Consider the following 27,377-nt stretch of genomic DNA (forward strand, 5'->3'; position numbering starts at 1 on the left):
CTCGCAAAGCGACTGGGCATAGGCCAACATATACGATGAGGACGAAACAATATCATATCAGTTCTAACATAATGACTTCTATTTTTCTTATTCATATTTTGACTGACACTTTATTTTGCTTTAAAATGTCAAGTGTGTACATTTCATGACCTGTTCTTTTGACATATATTGAAAAAATATTTGTACTTCTAATTTTAACTATTTAGTGACTCATGTTATTCCTCTCAAATTGTTTCTTGACATTTAGATGTTTAAAGAGGAAGTTCGCTCAAAAATGGTATTGGCCCATTCGATTGGGCAAGTATTTTTGAGCATCGTAAAAAGAAATCCAATGCATCTTAGCTTCGCTTTTCTCATATGTACAGATGTGAAACTGATGCGTCAGGTACTCCCATCTTGTGCAAAACTTAACCGATGATCAATCCCCCTAAATTCAAGTGCCCTTGTGGCAGTAATTTAGGTACTCCCATCTTGTGCAAAACTTAACCGATGATCAATCCCCCTAAATTCAAGTGCCCTTGTGGCAGTAATTTAGATCACCCGCCCCTCAAGCTGACATCCCTAGTCAAAACGATTTTTATAATTTTTTTATTTTTTTTAAACAGGCTTTTTTGAAATTTGTGGACAAACATACACAATCGACAACTGCATAAGTTAATACACATACAAATTACCAAATCTTGACCTGCCTGGCAAACGTCACACTGGAACAAGAACATTCACAAACCCCACCCACAACTTCCCCCCCCCCCCCCATGTTTCCATTCGGGTCTCGATGCTTCTGTGATACATGTCCATACAGTAACTAATCAGTGTGCGCTTTTGCGGGGGGTTCTGGTCTCAGCTCCAGATCTGGAACGGTCGATGTGAACAGTGTTTGTGTAAGTGTGTTCCATGCCGTGATCCCAGCATTAGTGTCAGAGGGGCTCACATGCGCTGCTTTCAGCCAAGCTACAGTCTCGGCTTGTGACCACTTTTTAAGGTCTCTCCACCACTCTTCTAGGCGAGGGCCCTTCGGAGACTTCCAGGCCATTGCTATTCGCTGCTTGGCCAGTATGTACACCAAATCGTTCATTTTAGAGATGTGGCGTAACTGTTTGTGGTGCATGAAGCGGCCGAGCAGGCAGGCCTCAGGCGATATCGGATTTATAATAAGGCCTCTCTCGCCCATTCTGTATGTTATCGCACCCCATTACTGTGACACCTTATGGCAAGACAAGAACATGTGCAGCATATCAGCATCTGTGGCATCGCATCTGGGGCAATGTTGTACCGCGGCCCCAGGGAACTTTGATATCTTGAGGGGGGTCATGTATGCTCTATGCGTTACATATAATTGGATCAGTTGCAGCCTCGAGTTCCAGGACACTGTCTTATGGTATCGTAGTATCTGTGCCCAATGCGCATCCAAGAATGTCATCCCTAAGTCTTCTCCCACTGGGACCTTATAACAGTGTCGGGGGGAGGACCACTCTCGAGGAGGAAACCATATATTCTGGGTGTGTGGGCCTTTGGCTATATCATATATTGTGTCATTTGAGGCGAGCGCCTCTGCTGTTTCCGTATACGTAGGCCACCTACGCGTTATCAGGTTCTTCAATGTACAATACAACAGGTACTGGCCACGGTGGAGTCCTGTGGTATTAGCCAATTCCAAAAAGGGAGTAAATGAGGTACCTGTAAGCAGGTCCCCTATTGCGGCAATGCCCCTGGGTTCCCAGTGTGCACAGACACCCCGATGTACCTGTGATGCCACAGGAGCCAGAGCGGCCAGGGGGATCTGTATGAAGAACGGGTCCTTCATTTTTATTAGCGCTAGTGCCCTATCCTACAGCTGAATCCCCAGCAACACCAAGTAGGGTTGGCATTCAAGTTGCGACCGTTTGCTCCACTGCAACTCTTTCAGGAAAAGGCCCGGTGCGGCTGGCTGTAGGAGCCTGGTGTGTGGGGTGGGTTTGTTAGGTAGCCAGACAACCACGAATTGGAGCTGCCCTGCCATATAATACAGCTCAAAATGCAGGACTATAATGACCCCACCTCATACTGTGTCTGTAGAGAGGCTAATGCAATCCTACATCTACCGCCGTGCCACAAAAATCCCCTGCACAAGGAATCTAACGTTTTAAAGAAGGCCCTTGGGATACTATATGGGATGTTTGCAAAGTAGTGTAGGAGCTTAGGGAGGACAACCATTTTCAACAGTGCCGCTCTACCCATTACCGACAGGGGCAGCTTCTTCTGGAATGTCATGGTATTCTGTATCCCTGTCAGGGTCTTCAGCATGTTGTTGTCATGTTTTTTGACCGGGTCATGAAAAATATCCACCCCCAGGTAGCGAAATGTAGTGAAATGTAGTGGCGCTCCACTTCAGGGTCAGCACAGGCAGCTGGCTGAGTCGTGTCTGAGCTAGACCAGCCAATGGGAACAAAGAGGGCTTGTCCATGCTGACTGTGATACACGAAAACTGAGCAAAGCTGGCAAGGGCTTCAATTATCATTTCTAAATTATCTTGGGGGTTTTGCACATATATGAGCATGTCGTCAGCATACATGGAGATCAGGTGTTGTGTACCCATGATCGGTATACCAGCCGTGATATACTCTGCTCACAGGTATGCGGCAATCGCTTCCATAGCGATAATATACAGCAGCAGGGACAACGAACAGCCCCATCTAGTGCCATTCGCCAACACCCATGGCTTAGAGAAATGTCTGCCCATTCTGACCCTAGCCCCCGGGTCCTTATATATGATTTCCACCCACCTCAAGTAATACAGGCCGAAGCCCAACCTCCGTAGAGTCATGTCAAGAGCAGCTATAGCACACAATGTCTCCCAGGAGGCAGTGCTATGCATGATATGATGTAGGCGTCCAAGATTCCAAGCCATATTCCTGCCTGGCACGTAGCCCATCTGATAAGGGTGTATCAAAGTGTGAATTACTCTCTTTAGCCTATTGGCCAATGTCGCCGTCAGGATTTTGCTATTCAGGTTAAGCATGGACAAGGGTCTATACGAGCCGCATTCCTGTGGAGGTTTGTTGGGTTTCAGCAGTGGCACTATTACTGATTTCCTTATAGTAAGTGGAAGGCGGCCAGAGTCGTATGCCTCGTTCAAGGCCTTCAGAAGGTGGGGGGCTAAGTCTGTGGCAAATGCTTTATAGAACTCCCCAGGCAAACCATCCCAGCCCGGTGGGCAATGCCCGAATAGTATTAATCAATTCCTCGTCCGTGATGGGGGCCAGGAGCTCTCCAACCGCATCTCCGTCTAGTCCAGGAAGATCTATCTCGCCTAATATTGCCTCTAAAATGAGGTCGAGGGTGTGGTTGTTTCCTGATATAAATTCTGGTAGAAATAAAAAATGACTGTGTTAATGACCTCCTGTGTGTAACACATGGTGCATTGTACCGTCTGCATAGAACAAATGGGAGTACAATGTTCTTACTTCTTGCATAGCCACGCGAGTAGTCTGCCTGGTTTGTCTACTTCTGCATGTTGCCTCTATACATACCTAGTGTAGCTATGTTTCCCTAATCGCTCCCAGCAGCTCAGGCATTGTTGGCGCAGGGCCATTCCGTTCCCATCCCTGTTACCCAGGTCTGTGTAGGATTGTGTCAGTGCTTGCAGTGCGTCCTCCGCGGCTGTCAATTCCCTGCAGAGTGAAGCTTGAATGCCCCGTGAATTAGCCATTGCGGTGCCCTGGATGACCACCTTCAAAGCTTCCCATAGGGTATCTGCCCCGGGCACACTGCCTTTGTTGTGCTGGTAGTATTCCTGTATACACGTTGGGATTGTGGGGCTCGGAGGCACATAGCGCCATTGCAATTGTAGTTGTATGTGGTCAGACAGCACTGTACTTTTGTATTCCGTAGTCATGGAGTCTTCCATTAAATCCATTCCTACAAAGAAATAGTCTAATCTGGTATGATCCGCATGGGCCAATGAGGTATGGCAAAAGTGCCTAGCTTGTGGGTGAAGCGCTTGCCAGATGTCCACGAGCTCAAATGACTTTAGTAGCGACTGTAGGGCTCTAGCTGGCGGGGATGGTTTCTGGGCCCTGAAGTCCGACCTATCCATACCAGGGTGCGGGACACAGTTAAAGTCGCCCCCCCATATCACAGCGCCATCTAGGCTACAGAGTTTGGAAGAAGGCTGCTGTGTTACGGTTGGGAACATATGTATTTATTAAAAAGACATCAACATTCTCTAACAAGCCCTGTACCAGCACCATTCTGCCCTCATTGTCAGTCCTAGAGGGTACTGTAGGCGCTATCCAGGTCAGCACCCCTCTGGCATACACCGAATATGTTGAAGCAAAAGTCCCTCCGCACCCCTTTTTCCTGGTAATCAATGCTTGCTTTTCGGGCGTGAGGTGCGTTTCTTGCAAAATTGTTCAGTCCCCGGACATTCCAGATTAACAGTCTTATATCCCCAGCCATCTGTGCATGTTTATCGCCAAAAAAACCTGTCCCTCCGAACCTCTACCGACCGTGCCCTACGCCAAAGCAACATGACCGGACCCGGAAAGAAGTAAAAAAAAAAGAAAAAGGAATACCTCTGCCTGGAGATTACCGTTAGCAACACAAATTCCCTTATAACTCCCCCCCCCTACCCAAACTAACGACAGTCCCCCAGCTGTGGAGCCCATGCTCAGGCGTAACCGCCCTTCGCCCTAGCCTTCAAGAAGCCTCCCCTAGGTCATGTGCAGTGGCTGGGCACTGAAAACGGGTGCCCAAAAAAAGAGAGGAAGTACGACTAGGGTGTGCCTCCTGCCAAAAAAGCAAACAGGGCAGTGACCATGAACCGGAAGGGAGATCCGTCCCCACCGACAGCATTGTATGGACTTGAAGCCTTTGTTGGATGGCTATCAACTGCTCCCACAGTTCCAATGCCCTTGCATTCCACCCGGGAATCAGGTTCTGCATGTGTCTGCTTTCGAGGTCCCTGTATTTTTAATTGATGAGGAGTCATCTTCCTTCTGTGGGTTGATTCTCTCTCTGTCCCTCCACTCTTGCACCTCCTCAGGTTGTTCAAAGAACAGGTAGCGGTTCTTGTATAGGACTTCAAGTCTCGCAGGCTATATTAGCATATACTTCAGGCCCGCATTACGGAGCCTGGCTTTGGCCGAAGAGAACTGCCTCCTGGTCCTCTAGACTTGGAACGTATGAATGTATAATCCGGGTACACCGCCAGATGTGCCAATGCCCTTTGCAAAGTGCCGCCTTGCCTGGAGTAAGACAGGATCTTCTCCCGGTCTCTGTAGTTCAAAACCTTCACTCTAATAGGACGTGGAGGAGCTCCAGGTGGCGGTTTCCAGACTAGCGCTCTGTGTGTCCTTTCGATTGTAAACCATTGAGAGAGGTTTCCAGCTCTGATGTCTTGCAAGAATAGATTTTCAATGTAGGTCGTAGGTTCAGCGCCTTCCTCCCCTCCCGGTAGGTCCACAATGCGTACGTTGTTCATTCGTGCCCTACCTTCAGCCTCGTCCGCCCTATTCTTTAGGAGGTCGACTTTCTGTTGCAGAATGTGGATTTGGGTGCTGTTGTCCTGTGCATTGGTCTTGTGGTCCTGCAGTTGGGACTCCAATTCAGTGGTCCGTTCAGATAGGTTTTGCACGTCCTGACGTAGCAACCCAACGTCGACTTTCACCTCGTCGATCCCAGCTTGGATTTCAATTGCGCAATCGCCATCAGGATCTCATTGTTGGTTCCTCCAACGTCCCCTGCGCTGTCATGCATCGCAGCCATCTTGTCATTCGGCTTTTGGGGCGGGGGTACCGCAAGTGTCTTTTGGTTGCCCTTCACTTTAGCGGCCTTGGGAGGCATCCAGCATGCCGATGCTTAGCGTTGTTATATCCGTTTTGTAGATGCGATTGCTGCCGAGACCTAGCGCTCCACCCCTATTTCTGCCCCCGCGCGTAGTCACCGAGGCCTTCCCACCAGCTCCGTTCGAAGAGTCCCTTGGGATCAGGACCAGGGTGTATGAGCAGCCGTGTAAGTGGCTAGAGGGCAATCCCATCAGTTGGTCTCTGACTCAGGGTTCGCTGACCCAACTGCTGAAAGGGTATCATCAGAGGAACCCTTGTAAAATATTGTGCCAAGGTGTGTTACACATCTTATTTCATTCACCCTCTTGTCCATGCCCCCAGCAGCCATAGAAGGGTTTCTCCCGATATCAATAGGCAATTGGGCTGCGCAGGGACACCTCAACGTTTGTCTTCTTTTTTTAAAATGTATTTTATGTTCTTCTTATGCCCTCTTATGTTCAGCCCAGTGTGCCCTACTGTTCCATGGGGGCTCAGATTCCCAAGATATATGCACTAGGGGCCGTTGGTTGTATAGCAGGTTTAATACAGTGGGCCTCATTACGAGGTATGCCGGTAATGTGGTAATACCGGCATCGTTTACCGTCCCGTTGCATTCCGACCCGCAAACCCGGTATTAGCGGCACACTAAACAACGGTGCCGCTAATAGCGCCATAGGCGCGTACACGCGCACCTTCAGGGAGCAAATACCGGCATGCCAGTAATAGGGGGTAGTTCCAACCCACGCATACATGCAAATACCGGCATCGCGAAGCCGGTAATCACGGCCTGCACAATGCCGGCCATACAGGCATCTCAGACCACCCACAAACAGCAAGCAGGATACAAGGCAGCTGCCACAGGTGCACACAATCCCCACAGGTGGAGTCAATGGAGGCTGTGCCAGTATAAACTGAGCACACCCACACACCACAACCCCCCCCCCCACAGGTGTAGGCAATGTAGAGTGGCCCAGTACAAAAGGAGCACACATACACACCACACCCCTTCCTACACCAAAATGCTAACACTAGCATTTGCAATCATGGCACTGGAGGACATGCCTATACTGCTACAACTACAGCAACAACAACAACAACTACAGCAGCAACAGCAACAACTACAGAAACAACAACAGGCAGCACAGAGGAGACACAGGACGAGAAGGAGGGTGAGACAGGGCCAGCAATTACCACCAGCGCCGCCACCAGTGCCTCGTAGGCAGCCACCAATCCCTCGCACCAGACCCAGCCCATTCAACCTAACCCCTGAGCAGATCCACAACCTGTACTGGGTGGACAGTGACACCATCACCACCATAGTGGACATGTTACAGAACGACATTGCCAGCCACATAGGAGTACGTACTGCCATCCCCCCACTACTAAAGGTGGTGTCTGTGCTACACTTCCTGGCCACAGGCACCTACCAACACACAGTGGGCCAGCTGCATGGCATTTCACAACCACTATTTTCACGCATGCTGAACCAAGTGCTGGATGCCCTCCTGAAGCACGCAAGCACCCACATATCCCTACCACGGACTGCCCAGGAGATAGCCGAAACCAAAGTAGGCTTCCATGCACTGGCAGGCATGCCCAATTGTGTCGGTGCCATCGACTTCATCCATGTGGAATTGGTAGTCCCCCATGCCATAGAGGCAGTGTACCGCAATCGCAAGCAATACCACTCCATCAATGTGCAAATGGTATGTGACTCCAGGAAGATCATCACCCATTGCTGCGCCCGATTTCCTGGATCAACACATGATGCCAAGTTACTGGGTAATTCCACGCTACCCCATCACATGGAGCGACATGCCGGACCACGTGCCTGGCTGCTTGGTGAGTTGCACAACCGTCCCATGGCAGTGCTTTGGGGTACTGATGTGTGGGGATGCATAAGGGGGGGAATACTGCACCTGGGTGGGAATAGCCGGTGATTGGAGAATGCATGCAGATCCAAAGACTCCTGACCTGAACCAGTCAAACGGTACATGACACTTCACTGGGCCACATATCACAAATAATGCATATCGATGAGAACAAGTAAGAGGCACAACCAGGCCATCATGGTGATGGCAAGCAATGCATAAATGAACAGGATGGCAAGTGTGGCAATGTGGGTGGTGTGACCATGCATAGTAAATAATGAACAGCATGAATTGGAGTCAAAACATTGTTGCACTACCACAGCATATCTGCCTCAGCATGCATGATTACACCCTGCATCATCTATTGAACGCCATCCAGACTACCACACCTCATGACAGTATATATTGCATCTAGATAACATGTTTTCATGCTTACAGGGACATGTGCATGGCCACACCAAATAGCTGCCGCCATGACTGTGCTCCCTGAATGTGGCAGTTCAAAGTGACACACACCTATTTGAATCTGCTTGCAGGTGATGGAGGATATCCCTTTAGGCCGTGGCTACTCACCCCTGTGCGTAACCCGCAGAACAGCCATGAGGTGGAGTACAATCGTGTGCACACCCGTACCTGTGTTGAGATTGAGCAGACATTTGGCCTGTTGAAGGGGTGGTTCCGCTGCCTCAGCAGGTCTGGTGGGGCACTCCTATATAGGCCTGAGAAGGTGGCAAAGATCCCCATGGCCTGTGTCATGCTGCACAACACGTGCGTCCGGAGAAATGTACCACTGCCACCTGACATTGACATGCATGGGCTGGGTGAGGATGATGAGGATGGAGACGGAGGTGAAGTAGCCCCCCTGCCAGTACGTGATGCACGGGATGGCCATGCTGTACGCCAAGCACTAATTCACAAATACCTCTGAAACACAGGGACTATGAAAGATTTGTGTCAGTCAGACACTGGGCCAATGTGGACATGCACACAGGGAATGTTGGGAGTTGGGCACTGAACACCGTACCACATTAAATGGATGCACAAAAAAATAACACTGTCCAGCCATGGATTTTTCTTATCACAACGTGTGTATTATTTACAACAGCAAAAATGTGCCCACGCCCCCCTCCCAGACTCCCCCAACAAACTCCCTGACCGCCTCCAACAAACTCCCTGACCCCCTCCAACAAACTCCCTGACCCCCCCAACAAACACCAACACCCCCAATAGACTCCACAAGATGCACCCCTTCACCCCCAACCTTGTGTCCCACATTTCAGGGGTGCGCGGGAATTATCACACGCCATTTGGCTTGGTACGTGTATTACAGGGGTGCGTGGGAAGTTACACACGCGATTAGGCTGGGTGGGTCTTCACAGGTGTTCCCTGTACACCCTCCACGGCCCCTGCAGGCAGCCCACAAAACAGGGGACTACCCTGCACACCTGCTCATGTCTCCCACCACCCCCACCCCCCACCATCCAGGGGCACCCTCCACCAGGCCCCCATTCTTGTCTCCCACCACCCCCACACCCCCAGTCACCAGGGGCAGCCTCCACCAGGCCCCCACTCATGTCTCCCACCACCCCCACCCCCCAGCAGTGCAGGGGCAGCCTCCACCAGGCCCCCACCCATGTCTCCCACCACCCCCACCCCCCAGGAGTGCAGGTGCAGCCCCCACCAGGCCCCCACTCATGTCCCCTATCACCCCCACCCCCCCCAGTCACCAGGGGCACCCTCCACCAGGCCCCCACTCATGTCTCCCACCACCACCACCCCCCAGTCACCAGGGGCACCCTCCACCAGGCTCCCACTCATGTCTCCCACCACCCCCACCCCCCAGCAGTGCAGGGGCAGCCTCCACCAGGCACCCACTCATGTCCCCTATCACCCCCACCCCCCCGCCACCAGGGGCACCCTCCACCAGGCCCCCACTCATGTCTCCCACCACCCCCACCCCCCAGCAGTGCAGGGGCACCCTCCACCAGGCCCCCACTCATGTCCCCTATCACCCCCACCCCCCCAGTCACCAGGGGCACCCTCCACCAGGCCCCCACTCATGTCTCCCACCACCCCCACCCCCCAGTCACCAGGGGCACCCTCCACCAGGCCCCCACTCATGTCTCCCACCACCCCCACCCCCCAGCAGTGCAGGGGCAGCCTCCACCAGGCACCCACTCATGTCCCCTATCACCCCCACCCCCCCGCCACCAGGGGCACCCTCCACCAGGCCCCCACTCATGTCTCCCACCACCCCCACCCCCCAGCAGTGCAGGGGCACCCTCCACCAGGCCCCCACTCATGTCCCCTATCACCTCCACCCCCCAGTCACCAGGGGCACCCTCCACCAGGCCCCCACTCATGTCTCCCACCACCCCCACCCCCCCAGTCACCAGGGGCACCCTCCACCAGGCCCCCACTCATGTCTCCCACCACCCCCACCCCCCAGCAGTGCAGGGGCAGCCTCCACCAGGCACCCACTCATGTCCCCTATCACCCCCACCCCCCCGCCACCAGGGGCACCCTCCACCAGGCCCCCACTCATGTCTCCCACCACCCCACCCCCCCAGTCACCAGGGGCACCCTCCACCAGGCCCCCACTCATGTCTCCCACCACCCCCACCCCCCCAGTCACCAGGGGCACCCTCCACCAGGCCCCCACTCATGTCTCCCACCACCCCCACCCCCCACCATCCAGGGGCACCCTCCACCAGGCCCCCACTCATGTCTCCCACCACCCCCACCCCCCCAGTCACCAGGGGCAGCCTCCACCAGGCCCCCACTCATGTCACCCACCACCCCCACCCCCCAGCACTGTGGGGCACCTGCCAGCAGGCCCCCACCCATGTCACCCACCACCCCCAGCCACCAGGGACACCCTCCACCAGGCCCCCACCCATGTCACCCACCACCCCCACCCCCCAGCATCCAGGGGCAGCCCCCACCAGGCCCCCACTCATGTCCCCTATCACCCCTACCCCCCCGCCACCAGGGGCACCCTCCACCAGGCCCCCACTCATGTCTCCCACCAACCCCACCCCCCCAGTCACCAGGGGCAGCCTCCACCAGGCCCCCACTCATGTCTCCCACCACCCCCACCTCCCAGCAGTGCAGGGGCAGCCTCCACCAGGCCCCCACCCATGTCCAACCCATGTCTCCCACCACCCCCACCTCCCAGCAGTGCAGGGGCAGCCTCCACCAGGCCCCCACCCATGTCCAACCCATGTCTCCCACCACCCCCACCCCCCAGCACTGTGGGGCACCTGCCAGCAGGCCCCCACCCATGTCACCCACCACCCCCACCCCCCAGCCACCAGGGGCAACCTCCACCAGGCCCCCACCCATGTCACCCACCACCCCCACCCCCCAGCATCCAGGGGCAGCCTCCACCAGGCCCCCATCCATGTCTCCCACCCCCCCCACCCCCAGCAACCAGGGGCAGCCTCCACCAGGCACCCGCTCATGTCCCCTATCACCCCCACCCCCCCCCGCCACCAGGGGCACCCTCCACCAGGCCCCCACTCATGTCTCCCACCACCCCCAACCCCCCAGTCACCAGGGGCACCCTCCACCAGGCCCCCACTCATGTCTCCCACCACCCCCACCCCCCCAGTCACCAGGGGCACCCTCCACCAGGCCCCCACTCATGTCTCCCACCACCCCCACCCCCCACCATCCAGGGGCACCCTCCACCAGGCCCCCACTCATGTCTCCCACCACCCCCACCCCCCCAGTCACCAGGGGCAGCCTCCACCAGGCCCCCACTCATGTCACCCACCACCCCCACCCCCCAGCACTGTGGGGCACCTGCCAGCAGGCCCCCACCCATGTCACCCACTCCCCCACCCCCCAGCCACCAGGGGCACCCTCCACCAGGCCCCCACCCATGTCACCCACCACCCCCACCCCCCAGCATCCAGGGGCAGCCCCCACCAGGCCCCCACTCATGTCCCCTATCACCCCCACCCCCCGCCACCAGGGGCACCCTCCACCAGGCCCCCACTCATGTCTCCCACCACCCCCACCCCCCCAGTCACCAGGGGCACCCTCCACCAGGCCCCCACCCATGTCCAACCCATGTCTCCCACCACCCCCACCTCCCAGCAGTGCAGGGGCAGCCTCCACCAGGCCCCCACCCATGTCCAACCCATGTCTCCCACCACCCCCACCCCCCAGCACTATGGGGCACCTGCCAGCAGGCCCCCACCCATGTCACCCACCCCCCAGCCACCAGGGGCACCCTCCACCAGGCCCCCACCCATGTCACCCACCACCCCCACCCCCCAGCATCCAGGGGCAGCCCTCACCAGGCCCCCACTCATGTCCCCTATCACCCCCACCCCCCCGCCACCAGGGGCACCCTCCACCAGGCCCCCACTCATGTCTCCCACCACCCCCACCCCCCCAGTCACCAGGGGCAGCCTCCACCAGGCCCCCACTCATGTCACCCACCACCCCCACCCCCCAGCACTGTGGGGCACCTGCCAGCAGGCCCCCACCCATGTCACCCACCACCCCCACCCCCCAGCCACCAGGGGCACCCTCCACCAGGCCCCCACCCATGTCACCCACCACCCCCACCCCCCAGCATCCAGGGGAAGCCCCCACCAGGCCCCCACGCATGTCCCCTATCACCCCCACCCCCCCGCCACCAGGGGCACCCTCCACCAGGCCCCCACTCATGTCTCCCACCACCCCCACCCCCCCAGGCACCAGGGGCAGCCTCCACCAGGCCCCCACTCATGTCTCCCACCACCCCCACCTCCCAGCAGTGCAGGGGCAGCCTCCACCAGGCCCCCACCCATGTCCAACCCATGTCTCCCACCACCCCCACCCCCCAGCACTGTGGGGCACCTGCCAGCAGGCCCCCACCCATGTCACCCACCACCCCCATCCCCTAGCACTGTGGGGCACCTGCCAGCAGGCCCCCACCCATGTCACCCACCACCCCCACCCCCCAGCCACCAGGGGCAACCTCCACCAGGCCCCCACCCATGTCACCCACCACCCCCACCCCCCAGCACTGTGGGGCACCTGCCACCAGGCCCCCACCCATGTCACCCACCACCCCCACCCCCCAGCATCCAGGGGCAGCCTCCACCAGGCCCCCACCCATGTCCAACCCATGTCTCCCACCACCCCCACCTCCCAGCAGTGCAGGGGCAGCCTCCACCAGGCCCCCACCCATGTCCAACCCATGTCTCCCACCACCCCCACTCCCCAGCACTGTGGGGCACCTGCCAGCAGGCTCCCACCCATGTCACCCACCACCCCCACCCCCCAGCACTGTGGGGCACCTGCCAGCAGGCCCCCACCCATGTCACCCACCACCCCCAGCCACCAGGGGCAACCTCCACCAGGCCCCCACCCATGTCACCCACCACCCCCACCCCCCAGCACTGTGGGGCACCTGCCACCAGGCCCCCACCCATGTCACCCACCACCCCCACCCCCCAGCATCCAGGGGCAGCCTCCACCAGGCCCCCACCCATGTCTTCCCACCCCCCCCACCCCCAGCAACCAGGGGCAGCCTCCACCAGGCCCCCACCCATGTCCCCCTGCCCTCAGGTCCTGACGATACACAATCATGGCAGTAATGGGCAGCATACCCAGCACAAACACCCAGGCAAGGATTGCATCCACCCACATAGTGAATGCAATTACATGACACAACCCCAATGGCAAGTATGTAAATGAACACATGTCCGTCACACACACATACACAATGGCTGCAAGTGAATGTCAAAACCCATATCATGACATGTATGAAACCAAAGACAAAATAACACAAGTGGAAGTAAAAATAAAAAATGTATTAAAGATCAAAAATAAGTAAACAAATCAAACATACAACTATGTGGATAACAAAATAAATGGTCCATGTCGGAGAACAAAAGTAAAAATCAAAAAAAGAAAAAGGAATACAAAAACAAATGTTGACCAAAGCAATATCAAGTAGAAGGAAAAGAATGAAAAACCATTTCCACATGGTGAACACAATAATGAAAAAAAGAAAATGTTCCTTCAGAAAACAAACTAAATACAGGAATGTACCAGGGTCCATGAGCCCAACACCATAAAGGAAACCTACTACTACCTAATGAAAAAAATATATACAAAAAAGTGGCCATTGTCCGAGCGGTCCAAAATAATAAAAACAAATAAAGGAAACCTAACACTAACTAACTATATAACTATATACAAAGGCAGCGGGCAAGTCCTGCGGCTCACTTGTTGATGTTGCTGGCCAGGGCATCATCGAACTCCATGTCGATGTCCTGGAGGCGGGACTCTGTCCTGGCCCCGAGGTCTCGCAGGGATAACCCCATGTTCAGCTCAAACTCCCTGCGAGCTTCCTCGAGGCACTCAGCCCGCCTCAACGCCCGACGCATGGAGAACTCCGCCCTGACCATGGCGAGCCGCTCCTCTTCCGCCCGCTGCCGCTCCGCACCTATCCGCTGGACCAACTGCTCCCACACGGAAGACACCACCATCCCAGGGTTGCCCTGCCCTCCGGCCGATGCCTGCCCCTCTGATCTTGATGGCCCCGAGCCATGATGCCTCCCACGTCGAGCCCGCTGCTGCCTCCGACGCCACTGCCTCTGCCAGCACGACGGCATCCAGGCTGATGGAAACCACCGACGCCGTCGTGCACGTGCCCTGCCTGATGATGCTGTCACATCTTCCATCTGCTGGGGTCCAGTTGCTGTGTTGTCCACCCCTGCTGGACCTCCGACTCCCAACTGTGGCAGGGATGGGATCCCCACCGAGCTGGCTGCATTGGTCGGGGCAGGTCCACAGGGGGCCCTGGTGGCATCTGGGCTGGAAGACGGCAAGGAGAACGACTGGTGTATAGCCTGCACAGAGGAGGAGAGGGCCGCCACATTGGCCAACACATGCAGGAAACCCCCGAACATGGCCGATCCCAATTGGGCCACGTCGGCACGGTGCACTTCGTGATGACGTGCGTGCTCCTCCCGGGAAGCACGCACGGCATCACGAATCACAGCCGTGCGCATCGCGACCCCAATCAGGACCTTCTCCGCACGGCCAGGGGTTCTCACGTCCGCAGGTGGAGGGGAGTCAGGTGACATGGACATCCCCTCTACCTGCGGACGGGCCTGGGACGGGGCATCCCTGCTGGTGCATGGTGGTGCACTCACAGGGTCAGGGACAGCGACATGCACAGGCCCCTCCATGGTGACCTGTGCTGCCTCCTGCCACTGGCCCTGGACTGCACCACTTGCACCAGCAGGGATGCCCCCACCAGGCCCCATGTGTGCCCCAGTGGCGGCCTCCTCCTCCTCTGTGCAAACCACCAACCTGGATGGCTCCTCACCGTCTCCCACCGTAGCAGGCCCCTGTGGGGGCTCACCCACCCCTTCCGCTGCAGCCGTGGGGGCATCCCCGCCGCCTTGCTCCACAGCGCCGTCTCCGCCCTCTTCTTCACTAGCCGCTGCGTAGAGGGAGACAAAGAACACAAGCATCAGGGTACTGTACAATGGTCCCCTAGACAGGAAGCAATAGCAGATGACCACCACTGTCAAAGTACACTTCCATCATGTTCCTCCACAACACATGGGTCAGTCCAGGCAAAACACACACAGTAACAGGCATGCTGCATGCCATGGACATTTCCATGCATGTCCAATGGACTCTTGAAACATTCAATGATATGGAACTCACATGCATCATGGCTCATGCCTTTCACATGCACACACTTCACCTCAGTCACATCCATCTGGCCCCAAACACAACAAACACAGCGGATACAAGGGCAATTTGGCTGCTTCACTGAATCTGTGCATTGTCACACACATGTGTCATGCATCCATGGCATGCACAAGTCACAGACACGCAGGTCAGCCACACAGACATGGCTACCACATATGTACCTGGCATCAGCACCCATCCCTCGCCCCCACCCATGTCCCGGTACAGAGACTGGCATGCTCTCATGTCCAAAATCTGCATAGGGGTCCCCATGCGGCATTTGAACACATGCAACAACCATGTGGGTCACACATCACTGGTTGCACATGCATTACCATGATGTCCATGCACACATACATGCATACATGGCCTATGGCACACATACAGGCAAGTATCATAGACCCAGCACACAGCAACATGCCCTGTGTCACACAGTAATGCTTGGAAACTTACCGCTCAACTCCAGACGGGCCTCCCTCTCAAGGATCTGGGCGTGGAGCGCTGGGCGTACGCGTTCCAGGACCCTCATCTGGATGGAACTCATGCGGCCCCGGCCCCCCTCCACGAGGCGCCGGGCCTTCACAAGGGTCCTGGACCTCAAGTCCTCCCAGCGCTTCTTGATCTTCTGGACGTTGCGGGTTGCCACCCCCTCCGCGTTGATGGCAACCACACAGTCGGCCCAGATCCTCTCCCGTCCATCCTTGCTGGCGCGGGACGATCCAAAGAGGGCATCATACTGCCCCAGGACATGCTCCACCAGGACACCAACTTCGGTGGCAGTGAAGCTGGTGCCCCTCTGCCCCTCTGGCCTGGGGTTGCCACTGGTGCCAGATGTGGAAGTGCCCGACATGGCAACCCCAGAGGCAGGTGTGGGTGGGCAACTGGGTCCTGAGGCTGGGCTGTGGAGCGATGTAATCCCAGTCGGGAGTCTTCAGTTCCAGCAGGGGTGGACACAGCAACTGGACCCCTGCAGATGGCTGATGTGCAGGCACCAAATGGCAGGGCACGGTGGCAGCAGGCAGGCAGGCAGCAGCAGATGGCACGTGGGAGGCTGCTCGGGGCACGGGGGGCAGTAACTCGGCCTTCTGGCAGGAGCGTGGTCTTCCGTGTGTTTTCGCGTGGCCAGCTTGATACGGAGTGATTTGGCACGTGAAAATTCGGCACGTCAGCGTGAAATCTGAGGAAAGGCCCTTAGCGCGTAAGCGCGTAAGCACGCATACGCGATTCTATTGGTCCAGAGTCCCTCAGCGCGTAAGCGCGTATGTGACGTGACCCGCACGGGTGTTCCCCACCCAGCACGTGATGACGGAGCACACGTGTAAATACTGCACGTCAGAGTGTCATCGCGTGTAATTGGACAAAAGTGCACGTACACGCGATTGGCCTATGTATGTGTATTTCAGGGGTGCGCGGGCACTTACACACGCAAGTACGTCAGCGCACCTGTATCCCGTTGTGCGTGTGAATTTCCACACGCTATTGGACTGGGAACTGGATTCCAGGGGTGCGCGGGTCACACGCTCGCCTAGAACACGCGCAAAGCATGAATTTGCGCACTTTAACAATAACAAGCCAGACGCCAGGATGAACATACCGTTCCTAGCAGCAGTGGCAGTGGGCTACCAAAGGAGGAGGAGGAGGATAGTCAGGGCCAGAATATTCACACCCAGAACCAGCCTTTTCGGGATGCCTGATGACCAGGTGTATGGAAGGTACAGGTTTCCACCACACATAATACTGGACCTGGTGAGTGAGTGGGAGGATGACCTCACATCACCTACCCTGTGCTCCCAAGCACTCAGCCCCCTGGAGAAGGTCCTCAATGTACTGCACTTCTTAGCCACTGGATCATTTCAGCGGACAAGTGCCATAGTGGGTGGGGTGTCACAGGCCACCCAGTCACGCTGCCTACACCAGGTCTTGAACATCATCACTGCACGCCCATCAGTCCGCAGGCACATATACCTGCCCAGAACACCTGCATAAAGGCATGCTGCCGCCCTGGATTTTTACGGTGTGGCACGATTCCCCAAAGTGCTAGGTGCCATCGACTGCACCCATGTGGCTCTACGTCCCCCCAGGGCATCTGAGCACATCTATAGGAACCGCAAGCACTGGCATTCCATCAACGTGCAGGTAGTATGTAATGCCAAGGGAATCATCACCTCAGTATATGCCAACTATCCCGGCTCCACCCACGACAGCTTCATTTACCGAATGTCCACCCTATGCCGGGACCTAGATGCTGGGCGGCATGGCGAAACATGGCTGCTTGGTGAGTATGTATGCCACTGCACATGCATGCATGTTGGATACTGAGCAAGGTCACAACCCCACCAATGATACCAATCACCACCTCCACAGGGGACAGTGCCTACCCTCTCAGCCCCCACATGATGACGCCAATTCGGAACCCCACCACGCCACCCGAGGTAAGATATAACACAGCCCACATTACAACCCGGGGCATAGTGGAGCGCACATTCGGAGTGCTAAAGTCACGCTTTCGCTCCCTTGACCGTTCTGGCGGGCAGCTGTTATACGCTCCCCCAGTAGTGTGCAGGATCATAGTGGCAGCATGTGTCCTGCACAACGTTGCAACACGCCGGGGCCTGGCCGTGGACATGGTGGTGGCCCCACATCCCCAACCACATGCACAGCCGCTGCGCATGGGAGGGGAAAGGGCACGTGGGGAGGCAGCCCGTACACAGCTAGTGGCTAATTACTTCACATAGAAATCACACCCCTGTGGAGTGCACACTGCCCTGGCACATTCCATCTGACAATCAATGATGACTCAACCTGACACTGATCCTGAATGTCTGGAGAATGAACCGTGAATACCATATCAGCCTGAGATTGTTCACCTGGAAGTGTCACAATGTGTGCATCCCTACCCACAAAGACACCACCAATGCAGTTTTGTGGAGTTACACATTCAAGCAGCTAAAAAGAATACCCACTTGCAAAATGCAACAAGAGGACAGTGCCATGTCAGCCAATCCAACCCCAGCACCGCCACACGACACACCGTGCCATGTCATGCTATTTGCAGGCAAACAAAGTAATCCCCACAACATGACACTAGTGTCACTATGTACAGTGTCCCTATTAGAAACCTGCAACACCTGAAATGCTCACAGCTATGCCGGACCAACAACATACTTGAGCACGTACTACCATTAACATGACATCACAAATTTTACATATTAGTAGTCTCACCACCTGGAAATGCCTGCACTCCCACCACCACCAACTGTGCAGTGTTGGCGCCATGTAGAGTTGTAGGTGCACTGCTGCCAACATGGACCCCATCTCCAGACTAGAGGTCCTTGTGTAGACATGAGGAAGGGACCTGCAAATTGGGAGGTAGACACAGAAGATGAGTTACACATCAATGCAACATGCAGTGTACAACACAACAGCAATATGCACTAGGAATGTATACACAGTATTGACTACAGACTGCCCACACAGCTCATGGGAGTCCAACGTCACTGTGTAATTCACTGTTACTTGGGCACACCCTTTGCAAGCCCGTGGAAACGGGAAGCAGGAGGGGTGTGTGTGACTCAAACCCAAGCATCTGAACCAAATACATTACAAGCCTGCATGTGCCCAGCCACAATGCAGCGTATGCCCACAGGAACCACGGAAGCCAACAAATCGTCCCAAAAAAATAGGGAATAAAATAAATAACAATAAAAATAAGAAACAATCAAAAATGGCCATTGATGGGCCCGGGGGGGTTGGGGAGGCCACCCAGGAGGTCCGAGGACAGGATGCACACCAGAACCCACCTGCGTGGATCCTGGGAAAATAAAACACCTCCATGGGCTCATGGCCCACACGGCTACCCTGTTGTGGGAGTATCACTGCTGTCGCTATTATCACCCTGTGCAACTGCATCCGGAGGTGGTTGCACTATGGGAGGCAGCCCACGCAAGGCCCTAGTCTGCTCCTCCATGGCTGCAAGCATGCGGGTGTGGTAGGTCTGGTTCTGGAGGATGAGTGTGCGGAGGTCCCCATGCAACAACTCACGGGATGCCCAGACCTCCGCCCTCATTGCCTGCATCTCAGCTGAGAGCGTACGGGTGAGACGCTCCAGCTGCTGTTCTGTCCTTTGGTGTGTTGAAGCCTCAAGCTCAACAAGAGTCGTCCTGAGGTGAAGGAGCTCCTGCCTCAGGGCTTCCCTGTGGCCCTGGGACTCAATGGAGATGGCCTCCTGCAGAGTCGCCAGTGCCGCCCGCCTGTCCCTGTTGGACCCCAACATGTCCTCCCTGTGTGACTGGCAGATGGAGTCGGTTGCCTGCTCTAGTCGCTCCATCAGCCTTTCTGGGGGGACAATGGAAGTGGCCACCCTATCCATGGCCTGAGCCATCATCTCGGATGATGCAGCCTGTTGGGTTGCCATACCGTAAATGGATTGCTCCCATGCGGTATTGCCAGGTGGCGTACGGCCACCACGTCGGCGGGCACCACACCTGTCTGGGGCAAGGCGAACTGCGCCTTGCTGTGCCGGCACTGCCTGAGGCTGCAGGACTGCATTCCCCCTCTGATCTGCTGGCCCAGGAACAGGATCAGATGTCGCGGAGTGTGACCCTGCATCCGTAACCACCAAAGGCGTAGCTGCCAACACTGACATCCCCATGGAGGGTTCTGACCCTGGTGCAGGTGGGTGAGACAGAACAGAATCCCTCCCTGGAACACTCACCTGCGACGGCACGTAGGTCTCATCCGAATCAACACCTGAGTACAGCTCCGGGGAGGTGCAGCCAGAGACACCCCTTGAGAGCACGACCTGCAGCACTTGTGGGTTCTCCCCCACCACCACACCACGTCCCTCACTGGTGGTTGGTCGGCCCTCGGACCCCTCCTGGGTCTGCACCATCTCCACAACCCCAGCAGTATCAGGTGCGTCTTCCCCTGCAAAGACATGAAAACAAAGAAATGGAAACAGGCATTAGCACCATGGCACACAATGAGGGCTGAGAAGCAAGAGAACCAGTACTTGATTGACACATGTCCCACATGACTAAAACCCTCCCATGCATGCACCCTCACTGCGTATGAAGTGCAGGCAAATGGCACACACTGATGACACCAAGATGGAAAATGAACACATTTTCTGCATGCTGCCTGGCAGTGGCATCACACATTGGCCTGTGATTGCCAGGTGAAACACACATGCCATCACACAGATGGCATGTACCATTGCTATTGAGTGAAGATGGAGAGGAGGGCAGCACCTATTCATTCAGTCCAGTTCCCGCATGTAATTGCTTTTCTAATTCTAACAGGTCAGATTTTTCACCTGGAGCTGCCAGTCTGAAATGGTCCAATTGCACAGGGACATGTGTGTACAAATGATATCCAGGTAACAACGTCACTCCACTTCACCATAGCCATGTCAGACATGTGACTAGTGGACAGCGACATGGCTAGTAAAAGTGGGGGAATGCAAACAATCTGACTGAATGAACAGTGAAAAATAAGCAACAATGTTGTGGCAAGGTGACACTTCAAGGGCAACTGGCGTGCAGTTGGGCTAGATGTCTACTGTTGGCAGAAGGGATACTGCTATGGCCAAATGCAGCTGCGCAGGAAGTATTGCATGAAGCACATGGCTGACCCATACGACTCAGGCGCACACACTCTCACCTGGCACACAAACAGAAGCCCTCACACACACACCATGCACATGGATGACACACACATGCATGTGCACTCACCGGACAATGCCTCGTAATCAGCCAGATCTCCCACGCCTTGGATCTGTACCTCCGTGACGTAGGTCCCAGCGACTGACTCATGTGGAGTGAGTTCCATGTCTACTACTGGAGACCCACCTCCAGTCACTAGAGTTGCGGCATGACTTGAGGCCAGCTTACTCTTTGCCCTGCGCTTTAGGTCATTCCAGCGCTTATAGCAATCATTGGCTGTGCGCCTCATGATTCCAAGGGCACTTACGATGTCCGCAACGGTCTGCCAGTGTGCCTGGCGTTGTGCAGGTGTGGTCTTGGATCCTGCAACAATGACCATCTCGTTGTCATGTCCGGACACATACTCGACAAGTGCATTCAGTTCGTCATCCGTGAAGCTGGGCTTCCTGGACGGGCCGGACTGTGTAGCCGTGTCTGGGGCATCAGCCTGTGCCGGACGAGCACTCTTCCTCTTCCGCTTGGAAGGTGGTGGTGATCCTGAGTGTCCTGCGCCGCTCTGGACACTAGGGGCAGGAGCCCTGGTGGACTCTGTATCAGGAGTGTGGGATTGCACACTCAGCATGGGAGTTGGTGCAGGCATTGGCTCTAGTGTGATGGTGTCAGGGGGAATGTCAGCAGCATGGACTAGGACCGACACTGTCCTGGCTGGGTGTGTGAGGGCTGGGGTGGATGGAGCCGCAGCTGCCCCTGCAGCCTCTCCGCCCTGCCTCCTTGGTGCAGCAGATGACCTTGCTGCCCCAGATCCACGTGGCATGATGGCATCAACGTGCACCAGCGCACGTGTCGTAGCCCTGCTGACCTGGAAGTCAGCCATGGAGTCAGCCAGGTCTGGTGCCACAATGGGCTGGTCCAACAAGGGCTGAGCATGGATGGTGTCAGCCACATCAGCCTCAACGGGAGGGGGGGAGGGGGGGGATTATGGGTGCCCGTGACTGGTACTCCACACATGGGGGGACAGGCTCACCCTGCAAGTTACGACCACGTCCCCTACCGGATCCACCACGGCCACCACTTGTGGCTCTTCCACCTTTGCCACCCTTACGGAATCCTCGCCTCCCAGCCATGGCACTGATGTTAATGTGCGTATGGGAGTGGATGTAGACTATTGTCCTGGGCATTTGGGGGTCAAAGGGGTTGGGTACCAGATGGTAATTGTACCCTAGTGCTCTAGCAAGGCTGAATGTAACCCCTGGGGAAAGATGACGGGTCACGCAACGCACAGGAGGCCCAAAAAAGGGAGATGACGTGCACGCAACCCCTCCTAGACCACGTGTGCAGAAAGAAAAACCTGCACTACGCTGTGGCACCCAGTAACACAAGAATGAACGTATGCGTGTCACACGCAGCCTAGAATGACCTCTGAAGGGGTAGGCTACACACGGGGCAAGCACAGATGTTAGATACGTGCGTGACTCACCGTCTGCCTGGTAAACGAGCGTGTAAAAGGAGCACGTTTGGTTGGCAACACCCCCGCCAAAAGAAGATTTGTACGCTGTCTGAGGAGACAGGACAACAGTAGAAGGGAACACTGTTTGAGGGAACAGGCCCAGGTAAACCAGTAAAAGAGAAAAAAGAGAAAAAGCTGTCAGAGGTAACAGGGAATACGAACTTGAAACGCCGTGAAATAAATCGCGTGTGAAACGACAAGAAGTACAGAATTCACCCACTCGCTCTCCACGAAAAGCACGTACAAGGAAAACGTGTTCTACACGTACCTTTTATACAGGCCCACACGTCCAGCGTCACTTACGCGGCGTGTACGCGCTAGGGCCATTTCCACCAATTACATGCTTTGTCACTTCTGCGTGTAGGGCCATTTCCACCAATTACACGCTTTGTCACTTCTGCGTGTAGGGCCATTTCCACCAATCACACGCTTTGTCACTTCTGCGTGTAGGGCCATTTCCACCAATCACACGCGATTACACTCTGACGTGCAGTCTTTCCACGTGTGCTCTGTCATCACGTGCTGTGTGGGAAACACCTGTGCGGGTCACGTCACAGACGCGCTTACGCGCTGAGGGCCTTTCCTCGGTTTTCACGCTGACGTGCAGGATTTTCACGTGCCAAATCACTCCGTACCAAGCTGGCCACGCGTACGCACACGGAATACCACGCTCCTGCCCGGAAGGCCGAACTACTGCCCCCCAGAGCCCCGAGCACGCTCCCACCTGCTGCTGCCTGACTGCCTGCTGCCCCTGCACTGCTGGGGGGTGGGGGTGGTGGGAGACATGGGTGGGGGCCTGGTGGAGGCTGCCCCTGGTGGCTGGGGGGTGGGGGTGGTGGGAGACATGAGTGGGGGCCTGGTGGAGGATGCCCCTGCACTGCTGGGGGGTGGGGGTGGTGGGTGACATGGGTGGGGGCCTGCTGGCAGGTGCCCCACAGTGCTGGGGGGTGGGGGTGGTGGGAGACATGGGTGGGGGCCTGGTGGAGGATGCCCCTGCACTGCTGGGGGGTGGGGGTGGTGGGTGACATGGGTGGGGGCCTGGTGGAGGATGCCCCTGCACTGCTGGGGGGTGGGGGTGGTGGGAGACATAAGTGGGGGCCTGGTGGAGGCTGCCCCTGCACTGCTGGGGGGTGGGGGTGGTGGGAGACATGGGTGGGGGCCTGGTGGAGGCTGCCCCTGCACTGCTGGGGGGGGTGGTGGGAGACATGGGTGGGGGCCTGGTGGAGGCTGCCCCTGCACTGCTGGGGGTGCAGGGGGACATGAGCAGGTGTGCAGGGTAGTCCCCTGTTTTGTGGGCTGCCTGCAGGGGCCGTGGAGGGTGTACAGGGAACACCTGTGAGGACCCACCCAGCCTAATCGCGTGTGTAACTTCCCACGCACCCCTGTAATACACGTACCAAGCCAAATCGCGTGTGAGAATTCCCGCGCACCCCTGAAATACACGTACCCTGCTGAAATCGCGTGTAAAACTTCCCGCGCACCCCTGAAATGCATGCGCCCAGGCTATTCGCGTGTGGAACTTCACGCGCACCCCTGAAATACACGCGCCCAGGCTATTCGCGAGTGGAACTTCCCGCGCACCCCTGAAATACACATAGCACGCTGGGAGACATGAGTGGGGGCCTGGTGGAGGGTGCCCCTGGTGGCGGGGGGTGGGGGTGATAGGGGACATGAGTGTGGGCCTGGTGGAGGCTGCCCCTGCACTGCTGGGGGGTGGGGGTGGTGGGTGACATGGGTGGGGGCCTGGTGGAGGCTGCCCCTGCACTGCTGGGGGGTGGGGCTGCAGGGGGACATGAGCAGGTGTGCAGGGTAGTCCCCTGTTTTGTGGGCTGCCTGCAGGGGCCGTGGAGGGTGTACAGGGAACACCTGTGAGGACCCACCCAGCCTAATCGCGTGTGTAACTTCCCACGCACCCCTGTAATACACGTACCAAGCCAAATCGCGTGTGAGAATTCCCGCGCACCCCTGAAATGCACGTACCCTGCTGAAATCGCGTGTAAAACTTCCCGCGCACCCCTGAAATGCATGCGCCCAGGCTATTCGCGTGTGGAACTTCCCGCGCACCCCTGAAATACACGCGCCCAGGCTATTCGCGAGTGGAACTTCCCGCGCACCCCTGAAATACACGTAGCACGCTGGGAGACATGAGTGGGGGCCTGGTGGAGGGTGCCCCTGGTGGCGGGGGGTGGGGGTGATAGGGGACATGAGTGTGGGCCTGGTGGAGGCTGCCCCTGCACTGCTGGGGGGTGGGGGTGGTGGGTGACATGGGTGGGGGCCTGGTGGAGGCTGCCCCTGCACTGCTGGGCGGTGGGGGTGGTAGGAGACATGGGTGGGGGCCTGGTGGAGGCTGCCCCTGGTGGCTGGGGGGTGGGGGTGGTGGGAGACATGAGTGGGGGCCTGGTGGAGGCTGCCCCTGCACTGCTGGGGGGTGGGGGTGGTGGGAGACATGGGTGGGGGCCTGGTGGAGGATGCCCCTGCACTGCTGGGGGGTGGGGGTGGTGGGTGACATGGGTGGGGGCCTGCTGGCAGGTGCCCCACAGTGCTGGAGGGTGGGGGTGGTGGGAGACATGAGTCGGGCATGAGTGGGGGCCTGGTGGAGGCTGCCCCTGGTGGCTGGGGGGTGGGGGTGGTGGGAGACATGAGTGGGGGTCTGGTGGAGGCTGCCCCTGCACTGCTGGGGGGTGGGGGTGGTGCTGGGGGGTGGGGGTGGTGGGAGACATGGGTGAGGGCCTGGTGGAGGCTGCCCCTGGTGGCTGGGGGGTGGGGGTGGTGGGAGACATGGGTGGGGGCCTGGTGGAGGCTGCCCCTGGTGGCTGGGGGGTGGGGGTGGCGGGAGACATGGGTGGGAGCCTGGTGGGGGCTGCCCATGGTGGCTGGGGGGTGGGGCGGGTGGGAGACATGAGTGGGGGCCTGGTGGAGGCTGCCCCTGCACTGCTGGGGGGTGGGGGTGGTGGGAGACATGGGTGGGGGCCTGGTGGAGGATGCCCCTGCACTGCTGGGGGGTGGGGGTGGTGGGAGACATGGGTGGGGGCCTTGTGGAGGCTGTCCCTGCACTGCTGGGGGGTGGGGGTGGTGGGAGACATGGGTGGGGGCCTGGTGGAGGCTGCCCCTGCACTGCTGGGGGGTGGGGGTGCAGGGGGACATGAGCAGGTGTGCAGGGTAGTCCCCTGTTTTGTGGGCTGCCTGCAGGGGCCGTGGAGGGTGTACAGGGAACACCTGTGAGGACCCACCCAGCCTAATCGCGTGTGTAACTTCCCACGCACCCCTGTAATACACGTACCAAGCCAAATCGCGTGTAAAACTTCCCGCGCACCCCTGAAATGCATGCGCCCAGGCTATTCGCGTGTGGAACTTCCCGCGCACCCCTGAAATACACGCGCCCAGGCTATTCGCGAGTGGGACTTCCCGCGCACCCCTGAAATACACGTAGCACGCTGGGAGACATGAGTGGGGGCCTGGTGGAGGGTGCCCCTGGTGGCGGGGGGGTGGGGGTGATAGGGGACATGAGTGTGGGCCTGGTGGAGGCTGCCCCTGCACTGCTGGGGGGTGGGGGTGGTGGGTGACATGGGTGGGGGCCTGGTGGAGGCTGCCCCTGCACTGCTGGGGGGTGGGGGTGGTAGGAGACATGGGTGGGGGCCTGGTGGTGGGTGCCCCTGGTGGCTGGGGGGTGGGGGTGGTGGGTGACATGGGTGGGGGCCTGCTGGCAGGTGCCCCACAGTGCTGGGGGTGGGGGTGGTGGGAGACATGAGTCGGGCATGAGTGGGGGCCTGGTGGAGGCTGCCCCTGGTGGCTGGGGGGTGGGGGTGGTGGGAGCCATGAGTGGGGGCCTGATGGAGGCTGCCCCTGCACTGCTGGGGGGTGGGGGTGGTGGGTGACATGGGTGGGGGCCTGCTGGCAGGTGCCCCACAGTGCTGGGGGGTGGGGGTGGTGGGAGACATGGGTGGGGGCCTGGTGGAGGATGCCCCTGCACTGCTGGGGGGTGGGGGTGGTGGGTGACATGGGTTGGGGCCTGCTGGCAGGTGCCCCACAGTGCTGGGGGTTGGGGGTGGTGGGAGACATGAGTGGAGGCCTGGTGGAGGCTGCCCCTGCACTGCTGGGGGGTGGGGGTGGTAGGAGACATGGGTGGGGGCCTGGTGGTGGGTGCCCCTGGTGGCTGGGGGGTGGGGGTGCAGGGGGACATGAGCAGGTGTGCAGGGTAGTCCCCTGTTTTGTGGGCTGCCTGCAGGGGCCGTGGAGGGTGTACAGGGAACACCTGTGAGGACCCACACAGTCTAATCGCGTGTGATAATTCCCACGCACCCCTGTAATACACGTACCCAGCAAAATGGCGTGTGATGATTCCCACGCACCCCTGTAATTCACGTACCCTGCCAAATCGCGTGTGATAATTCCCGCGTACCCCTGTATTACACGTGCCCTGGCTAATCGCATGTAAGACTTCCCGCGTACCCCTGTAATACACGTTCCCTGGACAATCGCGTGTTGAACTTCCCGCGTACCCCTGTAATACACGTTCCCTGGACTATCGCGTGTTGAACTTCCCGCGTACCCCTGTAATACACGTACCCTGGCTAATCGCGTGTAAAACTTCCCACGTACTCCTGATATGAAGGTTGCCCGCTTTGCGTTCCTTGTTTGGCAGCCCTGTAAACTGGTCCAGGGTTAGCGCAGCCCTTTGCGATGATTTAGCGATGTTGATGGCTTTTCCTTGCGCGAGGGCGTTCTTGGTGGCTTACTGGCGCTGCTGCAGGGTCGCTGCGATTCTCTGCGCCACGGCTGGTTTGGGAGCATGGAATCCATGAATTCGCTGTGCGCGGAA

General features: G+C 57.5%; 1 protein-coding gene across 1 annotated transcript in view; it reads left to right on the forward strand.

The window, feature by feature from the left end:
- LCA5L (lebercilin LCA5 like) overlaps window positions 1–27,377 on the forward strand; it is an 800,408-nt gene that overhangs the window by 237,525 nt on the left and 535,506 nt on the right. The window lies entirely within an intron of this gene.

The sequence above is a fragment of the Ambystoma mexicanum genome, chromosome 7p (assembly GCF_040938575.1).
Source record: "Ambystoma mexicanum isolate Mex_15411 chromosome 7p, UKY_AmexF1_1, whole genome shotgun sequence".
Taxonomy (NCBI): domain Eukaryota; kingdom Metazoa; phylum Chordata; class Amphibia; order Caudata; family Ambystomatidae; genus Ambystoma; species Ambystoma mexicanum.